Source organism: Eptesicus fuscus, chromosome 16 (genome assembly GCF_027574615.1).
Source record: "Eptesicus fuscus isolate TK198812 chromosome 16, DD_ASM_mEF_20220401, whole genome shotgun sequence".
NCBI lineage: Eukaryota > Metazoa > Chordata > Mammalia > Chiroptera > Vespertilionidae > Eptesicus > Eptesicus fuscus.
In genome coordinates this window covers 37,537,197-37,544,801 of record NC_072488.1, presented here as the reverse complement: position 1 = coordinate 37,544,801, position 7,605 = coordinate 37,537,197, and the positions used below count along the sequence as shown (strand labels likewise).

Below are 7,605 nucleotides of genomic sequence, written 5' to 3'. Positions count from 1 at the left end.
GAGTGCATTGTCCAACCAGTGAGATATGTGAACAAATACTCTCATACAATGTGACAAGCAATATAGAGTGATGTACAAAGTGCTACGGGAATCTGAATGAAGGAGTAATTAATTTTGCCTAACACGTTTTGGCAAGCTGCAACAAGAAGGTGACATCTGAGCTGGGTGTAGACAGCTAAGAGAGGACTGGGGAGAGCTATTTTAGATAGAAGAAACAACAAAGTTTCAAAGGTATCAAAGAGTATGGTTGTTTGAGGATAAAGAGTAGGTACAGTAAGGGCAATGTGTGGGTGGATATAGGGTGGGGAAGAGATGGGGTGGGGCCAGAGGTAAAGGGTCATGATTCCGCAGATGAGATGGGAGATTCCCCCCCCCCTTTTTTTAAGAAAAATAATTTTTAAAATTATAATTGACAGACAATATTATATTACTTCCTGGTATACAGCATAGTAATTAGACATTTATATATGTTAGAAGGTGAATTAGACATATATGTAATTAATCCTATCTAATAAAGAGGGAATATGCTAATTGACCATCACACCCTCACAAAGATGGCGGTGACCACAGCCAATAAGGAGAGAATATGCTAATTGGCTGACCTGCCCTCAAAGATAGCGGTGCCCACAGCCACAAGATGGCAGCACCCAGTCCCCTCAGCCCCACCGGGGTGGCAGGCGGGCACCTGCCTCAGGAGTCCCCCAGTCACCTCAGTCCTCCAGTTGCCCAGGGGAGGCCCGAGGTGCCAGCAAGCCTCAGATGGCAGCTGCCCAGCTGCCCAGGGCCACTTGAGGCTCAGGTAACCAGGGCCGGACTAGACTTGCGCTGCCCACAGTGGCAGCATCAGAGGTGTGATGGGGGTGTCACCTTCCCCTGATCGCTGGGTCGCCTCCTGCCCCTGAGGGCTCCTGGACTGTGAGAGGGGGCAGGCCGGGCTGAGGGGACCCACCCCCTCCAGTGCATGAATTTTCATGCACCGAGCCTCTAGTTATATATAATAGTGATTAGATATTTATATATCTTATAAAGAGACAAGGAGATTATTAATTGGGGCTAATACAACCAGAATCATCTAACACAAAGCTTCCTCTGGCTGGGGTAGACATAGGGAAACTAAACTGATTAACCCACTTTATTTTAACCCCACTCATTCCTACAGGGCAGAACCATCCCAGCCATCTGGGGGTCATCACTGATGCCACATAACTCTAGACAAAGTTCAGAAAAGAGTCCACCTGAGGATATCCGTATTCCTGCAATGACACTTTCCTCCTTGTAGGTGTTAAAGGACTTGTGATAGACTTTCTTCTTTTTAGCGTATAGGGTCAGACTAAGCTGAACCCCAAGTTGGTTATCTGGAAGCCAGGGTCTCTATCTGACACCTTCAAAGACAGAATTGAAGCCGTGTGTGTGTGTGTGTGTGTGTGTGTGTGTGTGTGTGTGTGTGTGTGTCAGGACCACGGCCCTCTTCCCTGGAAACTTGGGTCCTCCCCACATGGACATGGGCGGGCCTGGATTTGGAGCTAACTCCTCATCTCTGTGTGACTTCAGGAGACATTAACCTCTCTATCAGCTTTATTATCTGAAAAACACCTCACAGGGTGGCTGTTCTGATTAAGTAACAGCGTTTAAATGTAGATCTCCTTCCCTTGACTCTAGAGACCCTGAATTTACAATATTGTGGTTGATATACTTTTAGGATCAGGTACCCTGGGCCTTCATGTGCCACAATTTCAGGCTTTGCCTGCCCGGAGCTCAGGAACATGCAAAGGAGCTTACCTCAAGCTGCTGAAAGTCCTTCTTTGGCACTTTTCCTCCAGGCCCTTTGATTTAATGGCACTTAAGCCAGCAGAAGTGTGGCAAAGGTCAGAATTGTGTCACAGTTGATTCCTCTACATGGGATGTCACTTGTGGTACTAGCTCCCAAGAATTGCTGATGACAGCTTTATAAGTTGGATTATTTTAAATGAAGGCGGGTTTATTGTTTAGAAGGGCTATGTGGCCAATCCTTTATATATATATATTATTGATTTCAGAGAGGAAGGGAGAGATAGAAACATCAATGATGAGAGAAAATCATTGATTGGCTGCCTTCTGCATGCCCCCTACTAGGTGTGTGTGTGTGGGAGGGGGCGGTTAGAGCCTACAACCTGGGCATGTGCCCTTGGCCAGAATCAAACCTGGGACCCTTTAGTCTGCAGGCCGACGCTCTATACACTGAGCCAAACCGGCTAGGGCCCAATCCTTTTTAAAAGTAATTCTCTTGTATGGTAAATTTTTTCCTGATCTAGACATTGAGATTTTCAGCAGAGGATGTGTTCACTTATGAATGAATACAGGTGTGCTGAGATGCACAGTTTGTGGTTAAAGTCAGAATACCCCCTAATTAATTTTTCTAAATTGAGAAGAAAAATCAGTAAGTGAAAACCTTTTTGTGAATAAATTTATCTAACAAACATTTGCTGAGAATCCGCCTGTGCCAACCCTGAAGGCACAGTGAAGAAGGGGACGTGCCTCCTGCCTCCAAGGACCTCACAGTCTGGGGGCAAAGACAGGCAGGCACATAGCTCCCTGTAGCAGAGCATCCCAGTGCCGTGCATTGAGTAAAATGTGATTAATTCTAACCTGTTCGTGTCTCATCAAGATACTGGGCTATCTGGCTTCCCCTTCTGCAAACTGGTCCTCAGTGGGATGCAGTTATAGTGTGAAAATCACACAATATCATTGTGAACCATAAATGACACTGTCAGTTTGATAGAAAAATCTAGTCAGGTAAAAAAATTCAGATTCTCCCACCAACCCGTGTCACTATATTGACAAAAGCTCTAATTATTTCATTTTTCCTCTCCAATTTTGTTCTCATCTTCAGAATGACTTTGCACAACAATGTGCTGGCTTCCTTAATTCCTCTGATCCTGTCAGGTCTGGGGTTGTGGTGGTGTCCAGTGGGGGTGGTGGCAGCTGAAGCATCCAAAAGTCAAGGCAAAGCCCGTGATTTGGTTTCATAAGAATCCATGAGTCTAAGCTGATGGTTAACATACCTCAGCACAGCAAACTTTTTGAGAACTAGAATTTATTTTGAAGGAGTGGAGTTGAGGAAATTAAAAAATGACATTGGGAGGCCTAAGGACAAAAGGGTCTTTGGATGAAAGTTATAGAAAAGGGTTTTGGAATAAAAACAATGAAGAGTTTATTATAGTTGGATCCATCTAATACTTGTGGAGGTAGTGGGCTTCTGGTGTGGACAGAGGCCAAGCAGTGGTGTGATGACAGTCATGGGTTCGTCAACCAGGTGGAAGGTTAAATCAGATGAACTCACAGCTCTTTGTGCTGAACCTAAGTCCTGGCTCTGCTTTCAGCTCATGGAACAAACCAAACCTGAGCCAGCAACACCACCTCACTTGGACTCCATATTATCATTGCTAAGTTGGAAAGAGGAAGCAATTATCAGAGCCCCCTCTGACCACTGTGAGTGAACCCCAGACCCACAGCCTTGTAGCTCAAAGATGAGTGAGCACAGTTTTGGGAGTTGGGCCTCTAGATCCATCAACTCTATCTGATGACTTGGGAGTTCCTTCAGTCCTCAATACTGGAGACCAGCAAGACTGGTTTGTCTTGTTCTAATTATTATTTGGATGACTAGTTGGCTCATTCTTGAGCAAAGCTTGAATCAAGTCAGACCTGTTAATTGAATCAAGATTATATAATCATATTTGGGCATTTAAATGCAAACCAATTATGTTGGAGCCTAAACATCTTATACACAAGGAGGGAGTTTTAGTGTTTGGAATGTACTAGTATGCAAATACACAAAGCCTAACCTTTAAAGTGGAGGGTGGAGCACTCCAGGGCACTCCTGTTTCGATGAAGTTGTTGTAATGGCTATTGCTCTGGGCACATTCTGGGAAGATGATGGAAACAACTCAAGCAGGTATGACATCGATGTTACCCCAGCTCACTGAACCCATTACATTTGGAACATGTCTCTTTGTAGCATTTGGCTTGGTTTATAAATGCATTATCAGCATCTGTAGGAGGCATTTGTAAGGAGGGCTCCCTTGACTTTTCTGGTTATCACAATTCCCTCCTCCTTTCCCTTGACAAACATCTGCCACAGGCCATGAGTAGGCATTTAATTATTCACTTGGACCTCTTTCTGGTTTCCAGTCTTAGCTCCAATGCCTCCAAATCTTGCACTACAGAGAGAGGAAAGCAGGGGGGAGACAGTGGAGAAGTCATTGAGGAGTTGATATGGGGACTAGCAACATAACGCAACGTGTCAGGAACATGGCACCAGACTCAGGTTTGATGTTTGTCCTTAAACTCTCTAAGACCCATCTAGGCTGCCCAGCTTCAGGGGGGCCTCTAGCCTGCAGGCTCCCTGTATATTCTGCCCTCGCTGCTTGGAAGGTGACAGACCAAGTGTTGAGAACTGACCTGGCAGGCTTTGTAGAGATGTCCCAGCCTGAAAAATAACCAGATGGCATTGCTGGAGATGGCATGATCCCAGAGAAAGCACTTTTCTGTTCTCACACTTTGTCTATGTCTCTGACACAGGCACCTCTGAAAAGGGACATTCTAGGGAAGAGTTTCATCTTCACCACCATCCTGTGTAGGGAAGCCTCGCAAACTCAGAATTTCAAAAGTCAGGGAGGGGCAGCTAACTGGAGGTGGGATCCTTGGGGTAAGTTTCATTGTAAACACGTGGCTGAAATGTGTCACAGGTGGGCAGGCATACGAGTGTGCCCTGAACACAGCCTCTGGACAAAGGTCACTGACTTCATTAAGGCCAAATGAAACAGCAGGCTGGTTTTCTTCAAATGGGCTTCATTCGATCCACAGAGGACTAATCTTAAGCTTGATCTTCTATAACTTTTCTTCTGCTTCTGCTTCTTCTTCTTCTTTTTTTTTTTTTTTTGGCCAGGAATTCTATTAAATGAGTCTGTCTGGAACTGAAGGTCTAGCTTTTGAAGGTTAGCTGTGAAGCTCATGTTTGTCCAGTCAGGCTTTTAGCCCCTTCCTCCCAGGGCATCTGTGACACAGATAAGCCCATGCCATCGGGCAGGGCTGGCAGGAGTATTAAATTGAGATGGGAATGTGGGTATTAGCACATTAGAATAAATCTGAGAAATCATTCCAAACCAATCCTTACACCCTGGGCACTCAACCCTTAAGAAAGAATCAAGATAAGAACAATAGTCTCACCTCTGAGAGGGAAGTACAGGGTAAAGGTCACACCTGCTGTGAGCTCTGGTACATAAGAGGACGGCTCAGCTGGGCCCAGCTCATTCTCTGGATGGACTTCCATAAACACCATTCTGGAGACCAGGGTGTGCAAAGGGGGAAAGAAAGCGCCATCCCTGCCCTGAGCTCTGGGATGGTGGCTGTAAGCCCCCAGGAGGCCTTCGGAGCTGAATGGTGGAGAGAAAAAAAAAAAAAAAATCTGGAGGACTCACACCACCTGATATCAATACTTATTATTAAGCTACTGTAATCATGATAAAGTGTTATTTAGGTAAGGTTACACAAGTAGAGCAATTGAACAAAACAGAGAGTACAGAGATACAGCCATGCATACACATTTTATTGATTTTTAACAAAGGCATCATGGATTTTCAATGGGGGAAGAAAAATCTTTTCAACGAATGGTTCTGGAAATAACTGGATAAACTAAACTGGATAAAATGAATCTCAATCACTACTTCATACCACTCATACATTTTAATTTAAGATGGAACCTAGATGTTTATGTAAAAGCCAAAATTCTAATTGAGCTTCAAAAGAAAACTTAAAAGAATATCTTCCTGAGTTTAAGCAAAATTTTCTTAGATGGGACATGGAAAACAATAGTTATAAAAGAAAAAAGAAAGAAAAAAGAAAGATAAATTAGACTTCATAAAATTTAAATCTTCTGCTTATTAAAGGGAACCATTAAGAAAATAAATAGGCAAGCTACAGACTAGGAAAAATATTCACAATGCATGTATCTGACAAAAGATTTATATTCAGAATATATGGAGAATTCTCACAGATCAATAACAAAGATAAACAACCCAATTTTTAAAAGATGGGCAAAATATTTAAACAGACAATTTATCAAAGAAGATATATGAATGGCAAATGAGTACATGAAAAGGTGCTCAATAATACTAGCCATCAGGGAAAGACACATTAAAATCACAATGTGATACCATATCAAACCCACTCAAACGGCTAAAATTAAAAGTCCCCAATGTTGGTGAGGATGTGGAGCAATGTGATTTTTCTTACATCACTGGTTGTAAAAATTGTACATTGAAAAACCATTTAATAATCTCTCTATATAAAAGCCTAAGCAACCATTATGACCAAACAACCGGAATGACAAGTTGACCAGTCACTATGATGCACACTGGCCACCAGGGGGCAGTGCGCTCCCACAGCCAACCTCCCGCGGCCCCTCCTACTCCCCCTGCCAGCTGCCCCCCCCCATCAGCCCTGATCATCAGGGGGCTGGCCAGCCAACCTCCCGCAGTCCCTCCCCCCAGGCCCCGATAGAGGGGGGGGGGGCGCAGGCCAACCTCTCGCAGTCCCTCCCCCCGGCCGGCCATCCCCCCAATGGCCCAGATCAGGGGGGCCAGCCAGACAACCTCCCGGGGTCCCTCCCCTCAGCCAGCCAGCTCCCGCCCCCGATAGGCCTTGATCACCGGCCAGGCCGAAGGACCCCACTGGTGCATGAATTCATGCACCGGGCCTCTAGTCTTTCATAAAATTAAACATAAACCTACTTCTATTGATTGAATATCTGTGTCCCCCAAAATTCATATTTTGAAAATCCCTAGTGTGTTGGTATAGGGAGATGGGGCTCTGGGGAGGTGATTAGGTCATAAGGGTGGAGTCCTCATGAATGGGATTAGTGCCCTTATAAAAGAGATCCCAGAGAACTCCCACACCCCTTCCACAGTGAGAAGATAGCCATCTGTAAAACAGGAATCATGCCCTTACCAGACACTAAATCTGCTGGTGACTTGATCGTGGATTTCCCAGCTTCCAGAACTGTGAGAAATAAGTTTCTGTTGTTTATAAGCTACTCAGTCTATGGATTCTATTATAGCAGCTAGAATGGACTGAGATGCTTAACCTATGACAAGCCAGAAGTTCCAGAGAATTAATACCCCCCCATTTCCCAGGCCACAGAGCACCCCTCCACCACAGCTAATGAGGTGGGACAACTTTGAGGTGACTGTCCTACTAGACTTCAGAGTTGTCCAGTGGGATTAAGCTCCAGCTGTGCTTGAAAAGTCCCCTTCATGGATGTTTCTGACTAGACTTCTTGAGCCTGGTTGGTCTCCTCTAACAATGGTACACAGGGAAACTAAGGGTTTCCTCATGTCCGTGTAAGCCAACACGACCACAAGTGGACCCTTCAACCGTGGATCACACCACCAGAAAGCGGAGATGCCCGTGTAGGTTCCACATCATCCATCACAACACTCATCCTAGCACACAGCACAGTGCCAGGCCAGGGGAGACACTTAGTGTTTGTGGAATGCATACATGTGGATAATGACAGGCCATCTCATCTTCTTGAGAAGTATTAGCACTTTGGGGAGATTTTTCCCTGCA

At 44.9% G+C, this 7,605-nt stretch overlaps 1 long non-coding RNA gene across 1 annotated transcript; it reads right to left on the bottom strand.

The window, feature by feature from the left end:
• Positions 1-4,135: 4,135 nt before the first annotated feature.
• Positions 4,136-7,033, bottom strand: LOC129151904 (uncharacterized). Its single transcript, XR_008558624.1, has 3 exons — positions 6,985-7,033; positions 5,206-5,411; positions 4,136-4,196 (listed from the first exon to the last, which is right to left on the bottom strand). It is a non-coding gene; the product is annotated as an uncharacterized LOC129151904 (long non-coding RNA).
• Positions 7,034-7,605: the final 572 nt, after the last annotated feature.